At 51.1% G+C, this 20723-nt stretch overlaps 1 protein-coding gene across 3 annotated transcripts in view; it reads left to right on the forward strand.

The window, feature by feature from the left end:
- Positions 1 to 6752: 6752 nt before the first annotated feature.
- The window catches only part of CACNG5 (calcium voltage-gated channel auxiliary subunit gamma 5), a 59706-nt gene continuing 45735 nt past the window's right edge, over positions 6753 to 20723 (forward strand). For all 3 annotated transcript variants that reach the window (XM_003812354.6, XM_034942752.2, XM_034942753.2), the window contains exon 1: positions 6753 to 6907. The gene's annotated coding sequence lies outside the window, so the exon portion shown is untranslated. The remainder of the gene's footprint in view (positions 6908 to 20723) is intronic.

A 20723-nucleotide genomic window follows, 5' to 3' on the forward strand; every position in this document is an offset into this window, starting at 1 on the left:
ACTGAGGCTGGGTAATTTATAAATTTACAAAGAGAAAGAGGTTTAATGGACTCACAGTTCCACGTGGCTGGGGAGGCCTCATAATCATGATGGAAGGTGAAAGCCGTGTCTTACATGGCAGCAGGCAAGACAGAATAAGAGCCAAGCAAAAGGGGTTTCCCTTATAAAACCATCAGGTCTCGTGAGACTTATTCACTACCACGAGAACAGTATGGGGAAACCGCCCCCATAATTCAATTATCTCCCACTCGGTCCCTCCCGCAACACGTGGGAATTATGGGAGCCACAATTCAAGATGGAATTTGGGTGGGGACACAGCCAAACTATATCAATTGTGATTGAAACTTAATTTTTAGTGGCTGCATAATATTCCATCCTGTGGGTGCAAGATACTTAAGCTAATTAATTCCCCAATGGTAGATATTTAGAGAGTCTCCTATTCGTCTCCATCATAAAATAAAATGAAGATGAATATTGATATTTAGATTCCTAGAAGAGGGATAGGAACAATTGCAATGTTTTTGGTCCAAACTGCAGATACCCCACAGAAAGTACCCATAGAATCACCCTTTTCTCAAGCCTTAATCACTGACTGAAGCCTTAATCACTGACCACCAGCCTGGGATGGCAGCTGGTGGGTCCCTTATGGAGATCTGTGGCTGGAAGACACTGTCATGGCTGGAGGGGACACTTCTGGCCCCCATCCCTACTGGCTGGCACCTCCATGGCATACACTCTTTCCTTCCCAGATGCTGCCTGCCTAGAAAACCACTCTTTCAAAGCTTTTTTTTTTTTTTTTCCATTAACGTCAAAGCTAGGAAATGGCTATTTAAGATGTTATTTTCTGTCATCCCAGGAGCCAGGAAATTGGGGAGGTGGCATGAGCCTGGTCCTGCTTTATTTGTTCTGAAATACATGGAAATGCTCTCATTTCCTGGCCTCCCTTTCTCCTCACTCCTATACCCGTCCCTACCTTCCAGGGCCTTTGGCTTTGTTTTGGGGGCCCTCCCCACACCATGTCACTGATGTCTGCCCTGTGCAGTGTGCCCTGTGGAAGGCGGCAGCTATTTGACCTCCCTTCCCTTGCAACCATCCAGAAACCTGCTGAACTGGCGGCCACAGCAGCCACACTTCTCACGGGCTGAGCGTCCCGAAGTTCTCTAAGGAGCCGCTGGTGTGTAACACCATAGCCCATGTGAATCCGTGCTGACATCCGCACAGATGAACGGATCAGATGAGATTTTATCTCCCTGAGGCCCATGGGCACGAGTCACTGGAGTTTTATGGGGTCCAGTAAAGAGCAAGGAAAAGTCCGGGTCTTACAAGCCTGTAATCGCCTCTTACAAAGATTCTCCCCTAACCACCTGGTGCCTTAGCCCCGCAGGGAGCTGTCCAGGTGCTGACCCATTTAAGCGCAGCTTCCTTGGCCGCCTTCAGACCTTCCCCGCCAAGGTTTTTTCCTCCCTGTTCCTGATGTATTCTGCTCCATCTGGGGCTTTTATTGGGTGTCGTTTCCTTTACCACCCTATAACTTTCTTAGCAGTCAAAATGGAGAAGAGTCTTCATTTTGCTGATGGGCGCCCTGCCCTTGGAACTGTTTTATAAGCAATCATCCAGTTACTAAGGGGAAAAATGATGAGAGCAGAGGACGAACAGCTGGTCTTAGGGAAGCCGGAAGGGCAGCTGGGAGAACAGCCAGTGGGAATCCGAGCTGCTGCTTGGTGATCCGGCAGGGACGCGGATGGCTGTGTGAACTCTCCCAGGCTTCACACTCGGATGCATCTGGAACAGGAGACCGCACACTCTCAATGAGGAAGAGATAGGGTTCTTAGGAAGCCACATATGAGCCCTGATAAGGCCCTTAGTGGGCTGTGGAGAGGAGAGGGACGCTAGCTGGGAGGGGCTGTGGGGAACAGCTCAGACCGAATTGAGAGGTGGTGAGAAAAGGAGGGATGTGGTGAGGGCTGAGTGAGGGGGAAGGGAGAGGTAGGGCCAATGTCCCTGCAGACTCCACCCCCACCCCCACACACAAAGTCAAGTCCAGGAGAAAAAGAGGGAAACACAGGACTGAGTTCATGAGCAAGCAGGAGCAGGTGAGTGAACAATCTCATCTGGAGGCTTAGCACACCCAAAAGCACAGCCCCACCTTCTAGGTCCCCACCAACCAGCTCGGACAGGAAGTGCCATTTGGTGGCCCAGCCTCCTGCGTGAAGCAGAATGGACAATCAGCCTCTTGCTTTCTGAAGCACAGTATTCCTTGGGCCTCCTTGCCAGCGACTGTCACCTCCGCCTTCCCTGTTTGCTCAGTCATCCAGGCTACATGGCTCTGACACAGCTCCCTGGGTCCCCTGCTGAGACCAACTTTTGCATGCTTAAGCCCTGACAGCTGGCCTAAAGATTCCAGCTGTTGTGCCCACTCACGGCATGGGTGATGCTGATGTGGATGGAGCCTCAATGTGCCATTCTCCTTTGAGCACTAGAATTTGGCCATATGTAGGGCAAATTACCTCTTTAATCCTCCATAGCCTTATCTGGAAATAGGGGCTAGCAATTGTCCTAGCTCAGAGGGCTGTTGTGAAAATTAAATGTCTTAACACATGGTAAGCACTTAGCAGAGTACGTGGCATGTAATTGATATTAGCTGTAGTGGGGATTAATATTATTATTATTAGCCAATAAATATTATTATTTATAGGGGCAACTCCACAGTGAGCTCAATTCTTCTTGCTCTGGCCTTGACCAGGTTTTTCTGCCTACACCCCCTCCCAACTTCATGGGGCCCTCTTCCCTCTCCCCCAGCCTCCTGACATACACACGTATGCACACTCTGCACATTTTCAGATACTGCTCATTTCAAACTTGACCTGGATCTGCTGAGAAGCTCTGGTCTCCTCCATCCCCAACACGATTGAAGGTGCCTTGATCGGTCTGGTATTGATCAGTCTGGTATTGATCGTCCCACATCAGTGTTGATGACCACTTAGATCTGGAGTTTGGAATTCCATCTCGGCTTTACACTAGAAGCAACATCTGTTTGCTCAAATAAACCAGTCCGTGTGTACTAGAAGATACATACAGCTCATGCTATGTGGCTGCCAGAGGTCAGTAAGGAATCTCTACTCCTCGTCATCACATGGGAGTTCAGAGTGACAGAGTGCCATCTTGACACCTGTCTCCACAATCCCAAAGGCAGAGAGACGAGCATGGCAAAGCACTCAGTGATTCCGAAAGCTTCCACCTGGAAGTGACACATGTCACCACCTCCACCCCCAAGGGACCAGAAGGAGGCTGCCTGGCTGGAAGACATTTCCTCCTCCCAGACATAACTGGGCCTCTTCCTTGTCATCCACACAGGCACATTCTGCAAAGAATGTGCACATGGATGTGTGTTTCTCATTAAGATCTAATGAATGAAGCCATCAGATTTGTTCAGACTGGCCCAGGATTCAGAGAGAGAGAGCTGAGGTTTTATGAAACTCCCCTACCAATGGGGAATCCATGAATTATTAAAAGGATAGAAAAAGAGACCCAGGGTGGAAGGGCTGCTCCATTATTCATCAGGCCTGGAGTCCCCAAATCCCCAAGCACAGCTGTTGGCTTTTACACCTACAGCATTTTCCCATTATGTCTACAGTCAGCCTTTCAAACATGCCGTATTGGCAGCCTCCGAGCAGTGCTCCCGCCCACGTCACCCACTGCCTGTCTCATTATCTGAACCAGTCCGCGGCCCAACCGTGGGACACAGATGTTGGTGTTGCTCACCCACCTTCACTTCCCAGGCTCCCTGATCACAGACCTGAGGGCCTGAGGGCCAAGCTCCTTACAAGAACTGGGAGCCTCTCCCACTCTGGCCCCAGTTGTCTCTTCAGTTTTGTCTCCCTCCATTTCCCACGCCCACCCTACCTCAGACCATTTGCCTTTCCCTGAATGTAATTTCATATTCTCAGGCCTTTGCCCAGGATGACCCCTTTGCCTGAAACTCCCTTCCCAGCCCTCTGTCTACCTGGTGAATTTCTATTTATCATTTACGGCCAGATCAGAGGAAGGGAAACTAACTTTTGCTGAGAGCCCCCAATGTGTCAGACCCTTGTGCAAACATGATCTCACTTTCGCAAACCAGTGAGGTTGGCGTTATCACCAGCATCAGAGACATAATTTTGTGGGGTCCGGTGCAACAATTAAGATGTAGCCCCTTGTTGAAAACTGATTAAGAATTTTGAGATGGCAAAATAGGATCATCAAACCAGGCACAGAGCCTTCCTAAGAGCAAGGCTTTGAGAACCATGAAGCCAGCTTTGGTTATCGAGAAGTGAACGAAAGCTCAGAGAGGTTAAGTAACTTGTCCAAGGTCACACAGCTAGTTAGGGGCAGAGCCAGGTTGAAGACCTCATTCCATCAGATCCAAATTGCTGTTTTTCAACCACCCATGTTGTGGGGACTTCCCCACTTGCCTTGGGCAGAATGACTGGGGAGGAGGCTTTGAGCACCCCTGGACACTATCTTCCCTTTTTTTTTTTTTTTTTGAGATGGAGTCTTGCTCTGTCACCCAGGCTGGAGTGCAGTGGCGCAATCTCGGCTCACTGCAAGCTCTGCCTCCCAGGTTCATGCCATTCTCCTGCCTCAGCCTCCCGAGTAGCTGGGACTACAGGCGCCTGCCACCATGCCCGGCTAATTTTTTTGTGTGTTTTTTAGTAGAGACGGGGTTTCACCATGTTAGTCAGGGTGGTCTTGATCTCCCAACCTCATGATCTGCCTGCCTTGGCTTCCCTAAGTGCTGGGATCACAGGCATGAGCCACCGTGCCCGGCCACTAGCTTCCCTTTTGAAGGGTGTTTTCTGCAACCAATTGATCTGTTATTTCTCCATAAGCACTGCAAGACGATCCAGAGAATAGGGTCACACAGATCAAAAAGGGGGCCTATCTAGGGGGCAAGTGGACATTCTGGGATTGTTCAATTAACCCACAAGGGAGGACATTCCCTCTTCCACCCACCCCTTTCCTTACACCCAACACCAGGCAGTCTGCTCACCCCCACTCCATACACTTACTCTTCAATGGCTGGAGGACATGGCGACGGCCCGCAGAGGTGACCCACAGGGCATGGATCCCAGGCCAGCCTCTCTGGCCTTTGCTGGGAAAATGACCTGCAGACTTTGCAAAAGGCACATCTCCTGGGTGCTTTGCCCGTTTTCGTCTTTTCATTTCATTGATCCAGCTCCCTCTGAGGTTTTCTTTGGTGGTTTTCTCCTTGACAGCTTTAGTCTTGGGGAGATGTGTCCAACTTCCAGTCATTCATTCAGCAAATACAATGTGCCTACTATGCGTCAGACTTTCTCCTTTTAAGGGGCTCCCAGCATAGTTAGGGAGATTGACAGTAAATTCATCATTGCCATACTGGTGAGAGCTGTGCAAGAGGCTCCTGGGCCCAGAGACGAAGAAGAAATCCATTCTTGGATTTCCATCAGGGTATTCTGGGGGATAGAGAAGAACACTCTTGGGGTAGGTGGGAAAAGGGAGAAGAAGCGGAAAACTGCATAGGCCTAAAATGCTGTGAATAGACACGTGGTGTATCCTTTCCAAAAACCTTCAGTTGTCCCAACTCCACCTGGCCCCATTCACATGTGACAAAGTCCTCCCATGTCAGGAGACCTCAGCAACATAGATGCTTCTATAAGGGTTTCTGCCCTACAGTTTTAAACTAATATGTTCACTGCTGATGTCTCATTATTTAGCAACCAACTTTGCCCCCAAATATTTCCACATGCCACATCTTTGACCCCCTCTTGGTCTGCAGGGATTTTACAGGCCTTTGAGGGGAAGCTGCTGGTCTGTGAGCATCTGCACAAGTGTGCCGGACAAAGATATCGGTCAGGCTGCCATTTCAAAGCAATAAAAGATATGTGGCTATGCAGGCCAGGAAGAGTTAGCCCTTGGGTCCCCCTTCCAACCTGGCTGACCACACTGGCTCCAGCTGCCACTTTCAAATTAGTCATAGATTAACAAACATCTATTGAGCACCTATTGGGTGTCCAGGACCCAGAGACTGAAGGAGACGTAGAACCTAAGAAAGGAAGAAATGTTTTATTGTTAGTTGCCACCATTTATTGGACATATATTACCAGTTTACAGTTAAGAGGGACAAACACTTTGCTTAAGGCCACACAGTACAAAAGCAGAGTGGGGCTTTAAAGGCTCAGATTCTGCACTTAGACAGGCCTGAGCTGCAATCCTGGCTCTGCCATTTTCCAGCTGTGTGTCCTCAGACTCCTCACTTAAGCGCCCTGTGCCTCAGTCTTCTCATCTGTAAAATGGGATTCGTGTGAGAATTAAATGACTTAATACATGTGAAGCTCATTGAATGCTTACACTAGTAAGTGCTCAATAAATACTAGCTGGCATTCTTGTTCTATCATCATCATCATCATCATCATCATCATCCTTATTTAAAAGCAGCAGCAACAGCAGAGGCTGCAGCCCCAGCTGCTGGAATTTGAAGGTGAGTCTGACTCCAGGCAGGGTCTCCCAGCCCTATGCGGACTCTGAAAGCCTCTCCTCTCCCACGCCAGCCCCCAACTCTTCACCTGCCACTCCCACAAGGGTGCTCACCCCAGAGGTGCTCACCTCCCGGGCTGGGAGACCGCATCTGACCGGTCCCAAACCCCGCCCGCAGCTGGCAGCGCCGGGGTGGGGAGGCCCCGCCCTCGGCCCCGCCCCCTGCCCGCCCCTCCCTCTCGGGGTCCGGGGCGCGAGCTGCGGCGGCGGCGGCCACGGTCACTGGCGCCGAGCGGTTCCGGCTGACTGGACGGGGCGGGCGTCCCGGGCAGCCTAGCGCGGTACCTCTCGCCCCGCGCGCCCAGCCGGCGAGGGACATCGGACCCGGGTCGGGGGTCGCGGCCGCTCCAGCGAGGTAAGAGCCGGGAAGACCGGGAGAGACTACCTCTTCCATCCTGGGGGGGTCCCTGGGGGACGGTCTCCCACCGGTGCTGGGCCGCGGCGCCGGGCTGCGCCCCCATGACAGCCCAGCCAGGGGCAGGGGCTGGAGAGCCCCAGCGATCGCGCACCCTGGAAGGGGTAGTGTGGTGGGGAGCGCGGGCGTGTGTATGCGCGTGTGCGTGTGTCTGTCTGTCCATCTGTCTGTCCCAAGGATGTATCGGGGGAGATGATGACGCCCGCTCTTTGCAGTCGCTTCTAGGCAGTTTACCCATGCCAAAGCTGAGGGCAGACTTTTCCACGACGGACTTGAATGGGGCTGGCAGATTATTATCCGGATAATGCAGGAAGGGATAAGCCCACCACCACCTGTTGAGCTGGGCTGTCGGCCTATGCGGGTCCAACTCCCCGCTTATCACAGCCTGCAGGGTGGCCTCATTTCTCCAGCTCGTGGGACCCGGGGCTTCCTTCTCCCGCCTGTGAGAAGGGTTGATAGGAGGAGGTGTCCCTGCCAGGAGCCACTGAGCAGAGATGGACTTGCAGGGGTGATCAGGGTGGTGCTATGGGGACCCCACCGCAGGTGCTGGGCGTGAGGTGTCAACCACCCAGGCACACCCCAAATTTGGATTTCCCCAATCACTCCAAAACCTCTCATTGTGATTCCCCGATCTTTGCTCTCATCCTAATTTGGCAGTTGATGAAGATGCAGCTCGTTAAAAATGTTAAAGTGAAATCAAATTATCACTTCCTAGGACTGAAAATGATTTGAGAAATAATTCCAGGAGCCTGGCTGGGGAGGAAAGAAGCTCATATTCTGACTAGCTTCTCCAGGGCTGCCCCGGGGCTGCCTCCGGTACCTGCCAGGCATGCCGGTGGTTAAGGAAGCCCTTGTTCCCAGAAAGGAAGGGATTCACCCACTTCGCACTGGATTATCAGTGACTGGGTTAGAGCAGGACCCAGGACAGGATCCCCAAGTGGGAGCTGTCTCAGTTTGACAGATGTCACATACAAGCTGTCACCGAGGCTGGCTTCTGCTCCACATCCATCCTGGGGAACACAAGATGGGGCTTCCCCTCCCAGCCACCTCACACCCATTCCCCTCATTTCCACAAACCTGAAGTCTTGATCAATTAACAGCCAGGATTGCCTGGGTGTGGGTGTGGGACCTCAATTGGCTCTGATGTCCTGGTTTCAGAGTATCTCAGGACCACAGGCATCTCAGTGGCAGGTTGGTGGCACCTCTTTGCAGACCCTGTAGCCAGCCCCTCATGCCGAAGTCTCCTGCCTGCCTGAGAAGCCCTAGATCTGCCTCACTTCTCTGCTAACGCAGCCCCTGGAGGTAGCTGGGGGACACCTCATCTCAGGGCCAGGTCCCCAGGGTGCCTAACAGGGTGAAATCTGTGCTTGTGCCTGAGACCTCCCCACCCCCAAACCTCCTCTCTCTTGTCATGTGGAAGGCAGTGGATGTGCTGAGGGGCTGGGTAGTCCAGTTCAATGGAAGATAGAGGTGGCCCTGCTGTGGCTGGGGCTGTTGGTGATGTGAGAACCCCAGCATCCTGGCTGGCTGCACCCCAGGCCCCACAAGCCAACAGCACACTTGAGGGAGCTCAGCCATTCTCAGGCTTGTCAGCTGGGGCTCTGTGACTTGGTGCAGGGGGAGATTGGCTGAATTGTTCACGCTTGTTTGGAAGAGACTGGCCTTAGGTTGTTATGGAAAACGTGGGCTCCAAACCCTGCTAGGTTCCTGACTGTGTGACATTGGCCAACTTACAGAATGCTTGGAGGCTCAGCCTCCTCATCTGTAAGATGGGTCTGGCAGGGTGTTTTGAGAATCAAGTAAGGTCATGAATGACAGTGTCCATTTTACTGGAGGTGGTTCAGGGCTGGTGTTGTGGCCTCTGCTTTCTCTAGCCCCCAGCTTGACTCTCTGACATTGGACTTGAGGGAAGTGGCTGTGTAGCTAGGATCCCTCATGCCATCCTTAGAGGTGGGGGAAGCGGTGTGAATTTTAGTAGCAGGGTAGCTCACAGATTGAGCTTGGATTCCCAAAAAGTGAGGATGGAGGATGTAACCCAGTCTCCAGCAAACTCTGCCTCTGCAGGGAGCTGGCACTTCTGTCCCCAGCTTCTGCCCCGAGCCATTGGTGTCCTGGGCCCACCCCACACAGCCTTCTGGCTCACTGACACTTGGCACGTGCCTGCTCTGTCATCTTCTTCTGAGTTTTGGGCCAGTCCTACTCCCTGGCAGAATTGGGACTAGCTACTTGAGACTTCAGGGGCACCAGGACAACCCCTGCCCACCAAATATCATCCTGTTCCCCCAAACCTAGCCATCTGATGCTTAATATCCCACCATTAGAGACTTATTCCTGTGGTTCATAGTCTCATGTCAGTTACTAATCCTTAGCATCAATGACTTGTTGAGAAGCTTTCAGGGCCTTGGAGAGGAGAGAAAGAGAAGGCAGAACAGAGAGGAGGGAAAGAGAAGCTTGGGGAGTGTAGGAGAGAGAAGATTGTACTTTGCCAGCCTCATAGTTCTGCAGAGACAGGCCCAGCTGCTAAGCTCAAGAAGGCCCCAGGGAGAAGGAGAGGCTTGGGGCGAGGGGGAAGGGGCAGGCCTCAGGCAGGGAAAGTTGTGAATATCAAGTGGGAATTCTCGGTGTGAATACAGGGTGGGTGCCAGGCCTGTGTCTGGGTTGGGCTCCGGCAGCCTGTTCGAGAGGTGAAATAGTCCCTGATGCAAAAGCATCGTTTCTTTTCATGCTGCTCTACCCGCTGCTCAGAACACACCACGTGGGGTTTGGTGTGTTCTATGGGTGGTGCCCTCTGCATTAGGAGAGTCTGGCCTGGTCACGCTGGCTGTTTAAAATTGTCAATGATAATTTGTTAGGTCAGCAAAATGACAGAGTATCCCCTGCCTGGCTGTGCCTCCCTGAAAATTCCCCTGTCACTCCCCTCGCCCTTTCTTGAAAGAAGCAAAAATGGCATAATTCACTCAGACCCACGAGTTTCCTGGGCTGAGAGTGGCCTGGGGGGAGCAGAGTTCGGCTGGGATCACCCTGAAAAGGCCTGTGGAGGTGATTCCTTGCTCAGTTGTGCACAAGGTCCTGAGTTTTCCAGTGTGGGAGCAAGCGGAAGAGGGGACAGAGGGGTGAGAATTGAGAGTCCCTGCTCACGGCAGCCCATGGCCAGGCTCCTTGTGGGGAGGAGAAGGCTGGCATCACCTGGGCGCCCAGGGGGCTTGATGATGTGGACTGGTCCTGGCTGGTGAAGCCCCAGCAATGAGCAGTTTACTGCCTTTTCTGGATGCTCCAGGGGGCAGAGCCTGGACCAAAAGAAAGATGTTTTAAGTCAACAGTATGACCTATTGGCCATGAGCACCCAAGGGACCATCCTTAAGGATGATTCTCGACCATATCTGTTCTTAAATAATCATAACGATGACAACAATGATGATAGCAGCTCCTCAGTCTTCCATAATGAGCATTTATTGAGCACCTGCTATGCATGTGCTGGCTGCTGTTCTAAGTAATGGGGATACGACTGGAGTATTATTGGCATTTGGGGCTGCCTTGTTCTTCTGTTTGGTGCAGGGGAGGCTGTCCTGGGCAGTGTAGGATGCTCTGTAACAGTGCTGGTCTCTATCCATGAGATGCCAGTAGCACCCCAGTCCCTCACCCATTCTTTTTTTTTTTTTTTTTTTGAGACAGAGTCTCACTCTGTCACCCAGGCTGGAGTGCAGTGGTGCAATCCTGCCTCACTGCAACCTCCGCCTCCCGGGTTCAAGCGAACCTCCTGCCTCAGCCTCCTGAGTAGCTGGGATCACAGGCATGTGTCACCACGCCCAGCTAATTTTTATATTTTTAGTAGAGATGGGGTTTTCCCATGTCGGCCAAGATGTTCTCGATCTCCTGAACTTGTGATCCACCCGCCTCGGCTTCCCAAAGTGCTGGGATTACAGGCGAGAGCCACCACGGCTGGCCACCCCCACCCATTCTGACAACCAAAAATGTCTCCAGAGATTGCCAAAAATCCCCTGGGAGGCAAAGTAGTCTGCTGTTGAGAACCACTGGGGATACAGCTAGAAAGAAAGACAAAAATCAATCCTGTTTCTTAGGAGCAAGCATTCCACGGAGCGAAATGAATACATATGCTGTAGGAGTAGAAAATGGAGGAGGCTGCGTGGTGAAGATGCTAGAAAGGTCAAGCAGGGTCAGGGTTTAGAGAGCACAGGTGAGGCAGGGTTGCCATTTTCGAAAGGAGCCCCAGGAAGGGCCTCACTGCACAGGTGACATTTATCAGAGATGGGAAGGTGGGGAGAGAGCGAGAGGGGGAGGTCTGGGAAAGAGCTTCCAAGCAGCTGCAGGAAGAGAAAATGGAGGAACATGGAGGGGGTCAGTGAGTCTGGGGGCTGGGCAGTGTGGGAGCAGCTGGGTGGGCTCTGCTGGGCCCTGCATCACTGAGGGCTGTGAGCTTTCTCTGTGAGTAGAAAGGGGAGGTCAGTGAGCACTCACTACCTGCTAGGCACAAACGCCGCTCCAGGGCTGTTCCGCGCACGTGCACTGAAGTCCTGTCGGGTGTTATTCCTTTTCTTGATTGCTCAACTGAGAAAAGCAAGGCCCAGAAGGGTTAAGGAATTCAGGCAGCGCTGTTGGGGCATGAGTATGGGCAGCCAACTCTCTACTGTCCACACTAAAATGTGGACTTCGGAGCCACACAGAACTGAGTTCAAATCCCAGCACAGTCTCTTACTATCCGGGTGGCCTTAGACGAGCCACAGAATCTCTCTGGCCCTCAGTTTTCTCTGGCGACCGGTGATCTCCGCTTTGCAGGGCTTTTGTTGGGAGTGCTGTCCTCAGTGCCCCCTCACTGGCCCCCTCTCTGTGCACCCATGCCAGAGAGAAGCCAGAGGGCAGGTGGCCCCCTCCCAATCCGCCTAGCCATGGGCATGTGCTCTGGACTTGTGTATCTGTTCACCGAGCTGCAGCAATGCCATCTGCTGAGGTCAAAGCCAATATCCCAGGAGGTCAGGGGAAGTTAAGCACTCCCTCTCCCAGAGCTGAGGAGGAGGTCTGGCCCTTTCAGAGTCAGCATCTCCCGGGATCTTCAGGGCCAGCCTGCTGGGTTCCCTCTGATGATGCTGCCCCGGCTTCCCCAGGAAGCTAAGCCTGAACCCAAAGTTAAGGATCATGGTTGAGCAGGGGCAGCCAGCACAGGCTCCATTAGCAGGATTCTGCAGCCTCAGAACCCCTAAGACTTAAATCCAGAGAGCCTCAATGAACCCATCTGGCAGGTTCACATTATTGCAGAGGCACATGTCAGAGGCAGGTTCATCACTGGAAATGTGGGTTTTAAAAATACCCCAGAGTTGAAAAACGAGAAGCAGCTGCTGGTATCCACAGACACCTCCCCAATAACTCTCACTGTCAAACCCCTCTGCTCCTCCTGTGTGGGGACGTCTTCCTTGGGGATGGACCGCAGTGACAGCGAGACCCCAGGAAGGAAGTTTCCTGGGACTGTCGGGCACACCGGTGTGTTGCTGTGTGCTCCAGATGTGTGAGGTCCCTCTCAGGAGGTGTGTGTGTTTGCCCTGTTTGATCCCTGAGTTAAGTGGCTATCGGAGGTGGTGTGTCCTCCAGAGCCTGTGGCTTCTGATGATGATGGGATGTCACAGCCATATGACATTGCTGGACAGGCCCTGTGAACCTCAAATATCTGAGACAGGTCTCAGTTAATTTAGGAAGTTGATTTTGCCAAGGATGAGGACGTGTGCCAGTGACAGCCTCAGGAGGTTCTGACGACATGTGCCCAAGGTGGTTGGGGCACAGCTTGGTTTTATACATTTCAGGGAGACATGAGACATCAGTCAATATATGTAAGATGTACATTGGTTCTGTCCAGAAAGGCAGGACAAATTGGAGCATGGAGGGGGCTTCCAGGTCACAGGTAGGTGAGAGACAGATGGTCACATTCATTTGAGTTTCTGATTGGCCGTTCCAAAAGAGGCAATCAGATATGCATCTATCTCAGTGAGCAGAGGGATGACATTGAATAGAATGGGAGGCAAGTTCACCTTAAGCAGTTCCCAGCTTGACTTTTCCCTTTAGCTTAGTGATTTGGGGCCCCCAAGATTTATTTTCCTTTCCCAGCCCCATCCAGGAGAACATCCTCAAACGCCCACTGCTGGAATTGGCTCCTTCCATTCACCTGAAGATAACTTCCAGCAGGTGGCAGCCCTTTCTGTACCTGTCCAAAGGAGCATCCTACCCAGCTGTCTCCCACTGCCCTAGGCAAGGAGAGCCGGGCAGGACAGCAGAGATGCCTCCTGCCCGGGAATCTTCTCAGGGGGCTGCCACAGGAGGAGCCCTGGCTTCAGGATGGGCAACAGGAGACCGGGGTTTGAGGCCCAGTGACTCTCAGTGCATGAGCTTAGACAAGTCCCCACACTCCTCTGGGCCTCTGCTTTCCATCTGTAAAAGGACGGGGTGGGAGAGAATTCATCTTCTCCACAATCTATTTCTGGAACGTCTGCTCTGTGTCAAGGGTCAGGTGTGTTTTATGGAATTAAACTGTCCCTCCCTTAGAGGGTTTCCAGTCCAGAACCTCTGAAGGTCCTCTAGCACCAGAGCTCAAGGGACTGTGATTATTTGAAAATCAAGCTGGACAGAGGCACCACTGAGCAGATGGAGCTGTGGAGCCAAGCGAGAAATCAGAGTATCTTCCATCACACAAAAAGTAAAGGCCAGAAGAAGGTGCCACTTTCCCAGTGAGGTTTAGGGGGGCTTCAACTCCCAGCTCTCTCCAGCCCCACTGCCCACCATGCCCTCACCTTTACTGCCAAATGGGCTGGGCTGGTTGTCTGCAGAGGAGGCCTGTGAAACATATAAGTGATTCCAGGGTGGGGGAGTGGCTTATCAGCCTCTACCAGGCAAGGCAAGGTGGTGAGAAGGTGGCATCCTGGCCTGGGAGGGTTTATATCTGGCCTGTACCACCCACAGCCCCAGGACCTTAACCAAGTTCCCTGCTGGCTCTTGCTCAGTCTTCTCCATGGGTAAGACAGATAATGAGGACACTGTCAGGAGGGTTTGTGGTTGTTGCAGAAAAAGGAAACTTTACAGATGAGAAGCCCAAGGCTCAGAGAGGTTGAGCCACTGCCCACAGCTACCCACTTAATAAGTGGCAGTGCTGAGATTTGAACCCAGGCCTCTTGGAAGTCAAGCCTGTAGGCTCCTTCTGTTCAGTGTAGCTCAAGCAAAAAGGCGGAGTTGATTAGAGGCCTTAGGTGTGTACTGGAACTCAAGGATAGGCCTCAGAGTCTGATTTCATGAGAACCCGGAATCTGGAGTTAAAGAGAGGCAGGACCCACAGCTCTTGCAGCCTCTCTAACACCAGGGCCAGCAGACCTAGTTTCCTCTGCAGGCCTCAGGCCATAAGAGCCCCAGGCAGCCTGATGGACCTTAAAAATAGACGAGCACTTCCTAAGAGGAAGCGTCTGATGGGGCTGGCTACGTTGGGTGTTCACCTTTGGCCAAGCAGCTGGAACCAGGTGATGTGCCTACAAGGACCACTCCTAGGGTAGAGGGGTCAGTTCTTGGAGAAAGAGCAGGGACTGTGGGGAGCAAACAGGCCAGTGGGCAAGTGGGACAGATGGCCTATGAGTTGGCTGAGTAATTTTCTAAAGCACTGTCTTCAGTCCTGCATGCCAGCAACTGGAAAGAGGCTGATGTGTTAGGACATTTCCGAAAGATGGTGACCAATAATAACTCCCACCACTTTGGGAGCATCTAGCTTGTACTTGACATGTATTGCACTATTTAATGGAATCCCCTGCCATAATTTTGGTTGAGGGTATTATGATTCCCATTTTACAGATGAGGAAACTGAGGTTCAGTAGCTTGCCTACATCCCATGGTTGATAAGCGGCAAAGCCAGGATTTGAACCTAGGCCCTTCTGATGCTAATGGAGGCAAGCTTTCACTGTGCCACTCTGAAGTCCAGCACCTAAAGAAGTAAAGGCACCAAACAAAGGAGGTGAAAAGCTTGGACGGCAAAGGGGGACAGGACATTTCAAGAGCTACAGTTTGGACGGAAGTTGCTCATGCTTCAGTGACCCTTGTTGCTTTTGGTTTTTATTTTCTGGTTATTGAAGTAATTTCTGTTTCTGGCAGAATGTTTGGGAAATGAGACCTATCTCCGTAATCCCAGAGAGTAAATCTGAATTGGTAGAAAAAGACCTTACCAGGAGGTAGATGTGGTGCAGTCTTGGGCAAACTTCTGCTCACATAGGGTTGGCTGATGGGGAGTTTCCCATCTTCCCCTGTGTTTAAACCCAGGCTACCTGAATCACAGTGGAGCAAGGATGCTGCAGGGGGTGGTCCTGTTCCAGGAGTTGGGACTTCCATGAGCCCTTCGTGGGTGGAGACAGTCTGCTCCCAACTCAAAGGCAGTTGGCATAGTAGTGAAGGTCAGGTAGAGGGTGCTGCTCCTATCTGGAAAGAAGCCAGCTGTCAGCCTGGTCCTGGGTGGGGGGAGGCAGGAACCACTGGAATAAGCCAGTGTTGCAATTGCTGTCACACTGGGTGCTCTCAAGCAAAAGAGTACAAGCTGCTCCTGGAATTTGTCTCTGTGCAGTTTGGCATGGGGGACGCAGCTGGGAAGAAAGAGGACCTTGACTCGGGGGGAGAGAGCCTGGGCTGGGGGGGGGGGGTTGTCCATACTCTCTTCGGTCTGAAGTGATGAATCAGACAGCAGATCTGTGCTGTCCCTTCCAGAGCCAGATGTCTGCAGGAGCATGGGTCACCGGTAGTTCTCTGATAGGAGGTAGCAGGATGATAGAGTAATTCTAGGAGCTAATACTCGTTGGGTGCTTATCACTGTCAAAGTCTTTATAAGCATCCTGTTGTCTAATCCTTATGAGGTACACCTTATCATCATGTGTGTTTTCAGACAGGCATCCAGCTCTGCTGTAAGCATTAGCTTGGGAATTCAAACCTGTGCTATTAATCACTAGTCCTGGGCCCCTGACATATGCACTGTGCAGTGGACAAAGGGAATGTGGGATCTGGAGCTCAACTGTTCCATGTGGCCTTAGGTGAGTCATTTTACCTCTTTGAGCCTCAGTTTCCTCAATTCTAAAATGAGAAGGAGAGCAGCTACTATATAAGGTTGACATGATGATAAAATTATAAAGGAGAAGACAGATGTCATACAAGAGGTCCTCAATATATTGATAGCCACTCACTTTGTCTTCCTGGTGCTGCAGACACAGAGTTCATCATATCCTCTCCATATTGTCTGAACGAGGCTCAGCTGAAGTTTGTGGCTGGGAAGAGCAAAGTTAACAGGTCCTTATAGACCACAGTGTCAGTGGTCTCGGCCCCACAGCCATTGTGTGCAAGGGAATGGCTACGATGACAAGTTCCTACTTTGGATTTCCCATACTGAGTGCTCTACTGAATGTCTACGAGGTCACTATCATGAAACACATTTTATAGGTGAAGAAACTGAGGCACAGAGAGGTTAAGTAACTCATCCAAAGTCACCAAGCTCATAGGTCCAGGATTTGAACCTCAGGAGCCCCATGTTCTTTCTGAACCCTTGGAATTTGTGAAAGGCAAATGTAACCAAAATGTCTAGCATAGGGTCTGACTCTTCCAAAATTCTCTTCTCTTCATTTAAAACAAAAACTATTCCCCTAAAGACACATGCACATATATGTTTATTGCAGCACTATTTACAATAGCAAAGACTTGGAACCAACCCAAATGCCCATCAATGATAGACTGGATAAAGAAAATGTGGCACATATACACCATGGAATATTATGCAGCCATAAAAAGAATGAGTTCATGTCCTTTGCAGGGACATGGATGAAGCTGGAAACCATCATTCTCAGCAAACTAACACGGGAACAGAAAACCAAACACCGCATGTTCTCACTCATAAGCGGGAGTTGAACAATGAGAACACATGGACATAGGGAGGGGAATATCACACACAGGGGCCTGTTAGGGGGGTGGTGGGCAAAGGGAAGGAGAGTGTTGGGACAACTACCTAATGCATATGGGGCTTAAAACCTAGATGATGGGTTGATAGGTGTAGCAAACCACCATGGCACATGTATACCTATGTAACAAACCTGCACGTTCTGCACATGTGTCCCAGAACTTAAAGTAAAAATTTAAAAAAAAAAAACAAAAAACTATCCTATATACAGGAACCAGGTGACGGAATGGACTAGCTCAAAGATCAGCTTCTCCTGGAAGCTTTGCCAGATGTTCCCCAATTAGGGGTCCTTGTCTATGCTCCCATGGCATCCCCAGCACACCTCCATCAGCCAACTTGCCCCCTGCACTGCCAACATCGGTGCCTTCCCAGCTACACCACTAGACCAGGGGATCACCAAAGGGATATTACTACCTGCTTGTTGAATAGCATTCATGCCATGGTCACTGAAATCAATGCCCAGTGTCTCCTTTGCCCTTTGGAGATCTGCCTTGGCCCAAGAAGATTATGTCCCCCAGTGCTAATCACAGACCTCCATGGAGGTCAGTTATTAAGACCTTCAAGGCAAGTCCCATCCCTGGGGTCTTGTCTCCATCCACTCTGGGAGGCAGGGAGCCACCTGACCCACAATGTGCAGTTGTAAGACCTTAAGGACCTGACCTCCTGCCTCTTGGGGCTCCAAGACCAGGTGATGTGTGAAAGGGCGTGGCCAACAGAGGCATGTTCTCTAACATGAGGGGTAGCTGAGAGAGGCTGGTGTTTACTGAGCCGTTACTTCATGGCCCACTCTATGCCAAGCACTTCACTTCCAGTCTCCTTTAATATCCTCCCCCAGCAACCTCCCTGACCCTCATAATTGCTTATATGCATACACTTTGGGTATGTGCTTTTTAAATCGTGGTGAATCACATTCTTTGATATAAATAGATGCAATCTTTAGGGGTTTTTATTGTGGCACAATATATATAACATAAAACTACCATTTTAACCATTTTAAAGTGTGTGATTCAGTGGCATTTGATACATTCAAATGTTGTGCAACTCTCAGCATTCTCTAGTTTCAGAATATTTTCATCACCCGTGAAGCAGTCACTTCCATTCCCTCTTTTCCCAAGGCCCTGGCAACCTCTAATCTGCTTTCTGTCCCTCTAGATTTGCCTTTTATGGACACATCACATAAATGGAATTATAATCATACAACAAGTGGCCCCTGTGTCTGGCTTCTTTCACTTCACATAATGTTTTCAAGGTTCATTCATGTTGCAGCATGCGTCTGTGCTTCCTTCCATTTTATGGCTGGATAATATTCCATTTTGTGGATGTACCACAGTGTGTCCATTCATGAAATGGAATATTATCTCGCCATAAAATGGAATGAAGTGCTACTCATGCATGCTACCACACGAATGGAAATTTGGTTATTTCCGTCTTTGGACTTATGAATAATGCTGTGATGAACATTCATGTACAAGTATTTGTCTGAACACCTGCTTTCAATTCTCTTGGGTATATCCCTAGGAGTGGGGTTACTGGATCATCCGGTAACTCTGTGTGCAACATACTGAGGCGCCACCAAACTGCTTTCCACAGTGGCTGCATCACTTTACGCTCCCACCTGCAAAGTATGAGGGTTCCAATTTCTCCACATCCTCACCAAAACTTACAATTTTCCTGAAAACCTTTCGAAGTGTGGTTACCCATGTTTTACAGATACACACGTGGAGGCACTGAGCAGTGAAGCAAACTTGTCAAAAGCTACACACCTGCTTGGTGGCAGAGCCAGAGTTTGTGCTCAGGGACTGTGCACACTTAGCTACCAACCTGTTCACTTCATGGCTCTTGTGAGGCTGAGAAGTCAGAGGCTTGAGGCTTGAAGGAGCTCCATTCTGTTCTTGGCTCCTGTCTGTGTACCTGGCACCCTCTGTCTCCCAGAGTGTCCCTTGGACTTCTGTACCTGGACACAACTTGCCCTCTAGAGGCCCCACTCATGGGCAGTAAGTGTTGGTGTGCCAGAAAGCAACAGCTTCTGTATTAGTCCCTTTTCATACTGCTGTGAAGAAATACCTGAGGCTGGATAATTTATAAAGAAAAAGAGATTTAATGGACTCAGAGTTCCACATAGCTGGGGAGCCCTCACAATCATGGTAGAAGGTGAAGGAGGAGCAAAAGCACATCTTACATGGCAGCAGGCAAGAGAGTGTGTGCAGGGGAACTGCCCTTTATAAAACCATCACATCTCGTGAGACTTACTATCATGAGAACGGCACGGGGAAAAACCCACCCCCATGACTCAACTACCTCCCCCCGGGTCCCTCCCATGACACATAGGGATTATGGGAGCTACAATTCAAGATGAGATTTGGGTGGGGACACAGCCAAACCATATCACCTTCCCCCTAGGGTGATATATCCAGACACCCCTCACCCACCTTCCCCCAGTCAGGGCCCTAGGAGACAGGAGACTTCCTATGTAAATCTCACTTGGTCTCAAAATAGGTATCTGTTCCCAGGTGGGTGGCCCTCCCTTGCACCTCTTCATTGCGGAGGTGAAGATGACTGGGCCAACCTCACCTTGCTCTGCAGAAGGGGCATACCAGGTGCTCTGAGGCCGGCAGATGCACAGCACCAAGGCCAGCTCCCTTCTTCCAGGGCACAAGGCATGTCTCTGATGGAGCCCAGACTCTTGGCCGGGGTAGGCTGTGAGTGATGGGGTCAGGTGGGCCCCCACTGGCTTCCCAAAAGGAGTGTTGTTTCCTGGAGAAGGGTGGGATTTGCTCTGTGCATGGAAAATGTCTTTCTCACCCTTCATGTCGGGACAACCTCGTTGCTCCCACCCACCTTCAACTCCAGCTCCACCTGAGACTGCCGGTAGCAGGGGTCTTGATCTTTTTTCTGAATCTGAACCTGACAGCCCAGCCCTCCGTGACTGGTTGCTGCCCACTCTGAATCCTTCCTGAGGGACGTTGCTCCATTTCTGGGTATCCCTGTATTCTCCCCTCATTCCAATCCCACAGGAAACTTCCAGAAGTTCCAAATACCAAGGAAGCATTCCCAGGTGAGAAGATGGAGGGCTCCATAGGTGACTGAAGTTTCAGGGACAGCACACCGTTGAATGTCACACCATCAGATGGGGGCTGCAGGGCCAAGGCCAGAACCCAGCTTAATCAGCAGTGGGGACAGTCCCAGGTATGGGCTGGGCCCTGCACACGGTCACCTCATATTCCCTACCACATCCCTGAAACAACACTGGGACTATCCTCACTGAGGACAAACCTCTACAGATTCAGACTAAAGTGTTACTGGCTGATGGGACCATTTGCACCACTTGGATCTCTGCTCAGTTTTGAAGGCATTTGAGTTCAAGTTGGGTAGGAGAATTTTACCTTGGCAGGGGAGACGAATTTGAGGTCCTGGTAGTGGCCCTGCTCCCCTCCTTGGACCTTCTCCCCCAGCCCCTACCCCAGCTGGTGACCCAAGTTCAGACCCTGCTGAGCAGACCCCAGCGCTGGATGCAAGGAGAAGCCAGGAGGTCTGACCTTGACCTTGGGATTAACGGTGTTTTACCCAGTGCTTTCCTATGGGGCTGTGACCTCCTTGGCTCCTTCAAGTAAGCCTAGGAAGATGGCATTATGGGTGACACAGACGCTGAGAGGGGTGTCCTCCCCAGGAAGGCCAGGGCAGGACCTGAACTTTGTGCTTTCTGGAGTGCGATCAGATGAATAGGCTGCCGCCGTGTGCATTGATTGAGTGCTTGTTGTCAGCCCTAGAGCCGGGAGGCCATGGCTGCCC

The sequence above is a fragment of the Pan paniscus genome, chromosome 19, assembly GCF_029289425.2.
Source record: "Pan paniscus chromosome 19, NHGRI_mPanPan1-v2.0_pri, whole genome shotgun sequence".
NCBI classification, from domain to species: Eukaryota; Metazoa; Chordata; class Mammalia; order Primates; family Hominidae; genus Pan; species Pan paniscus.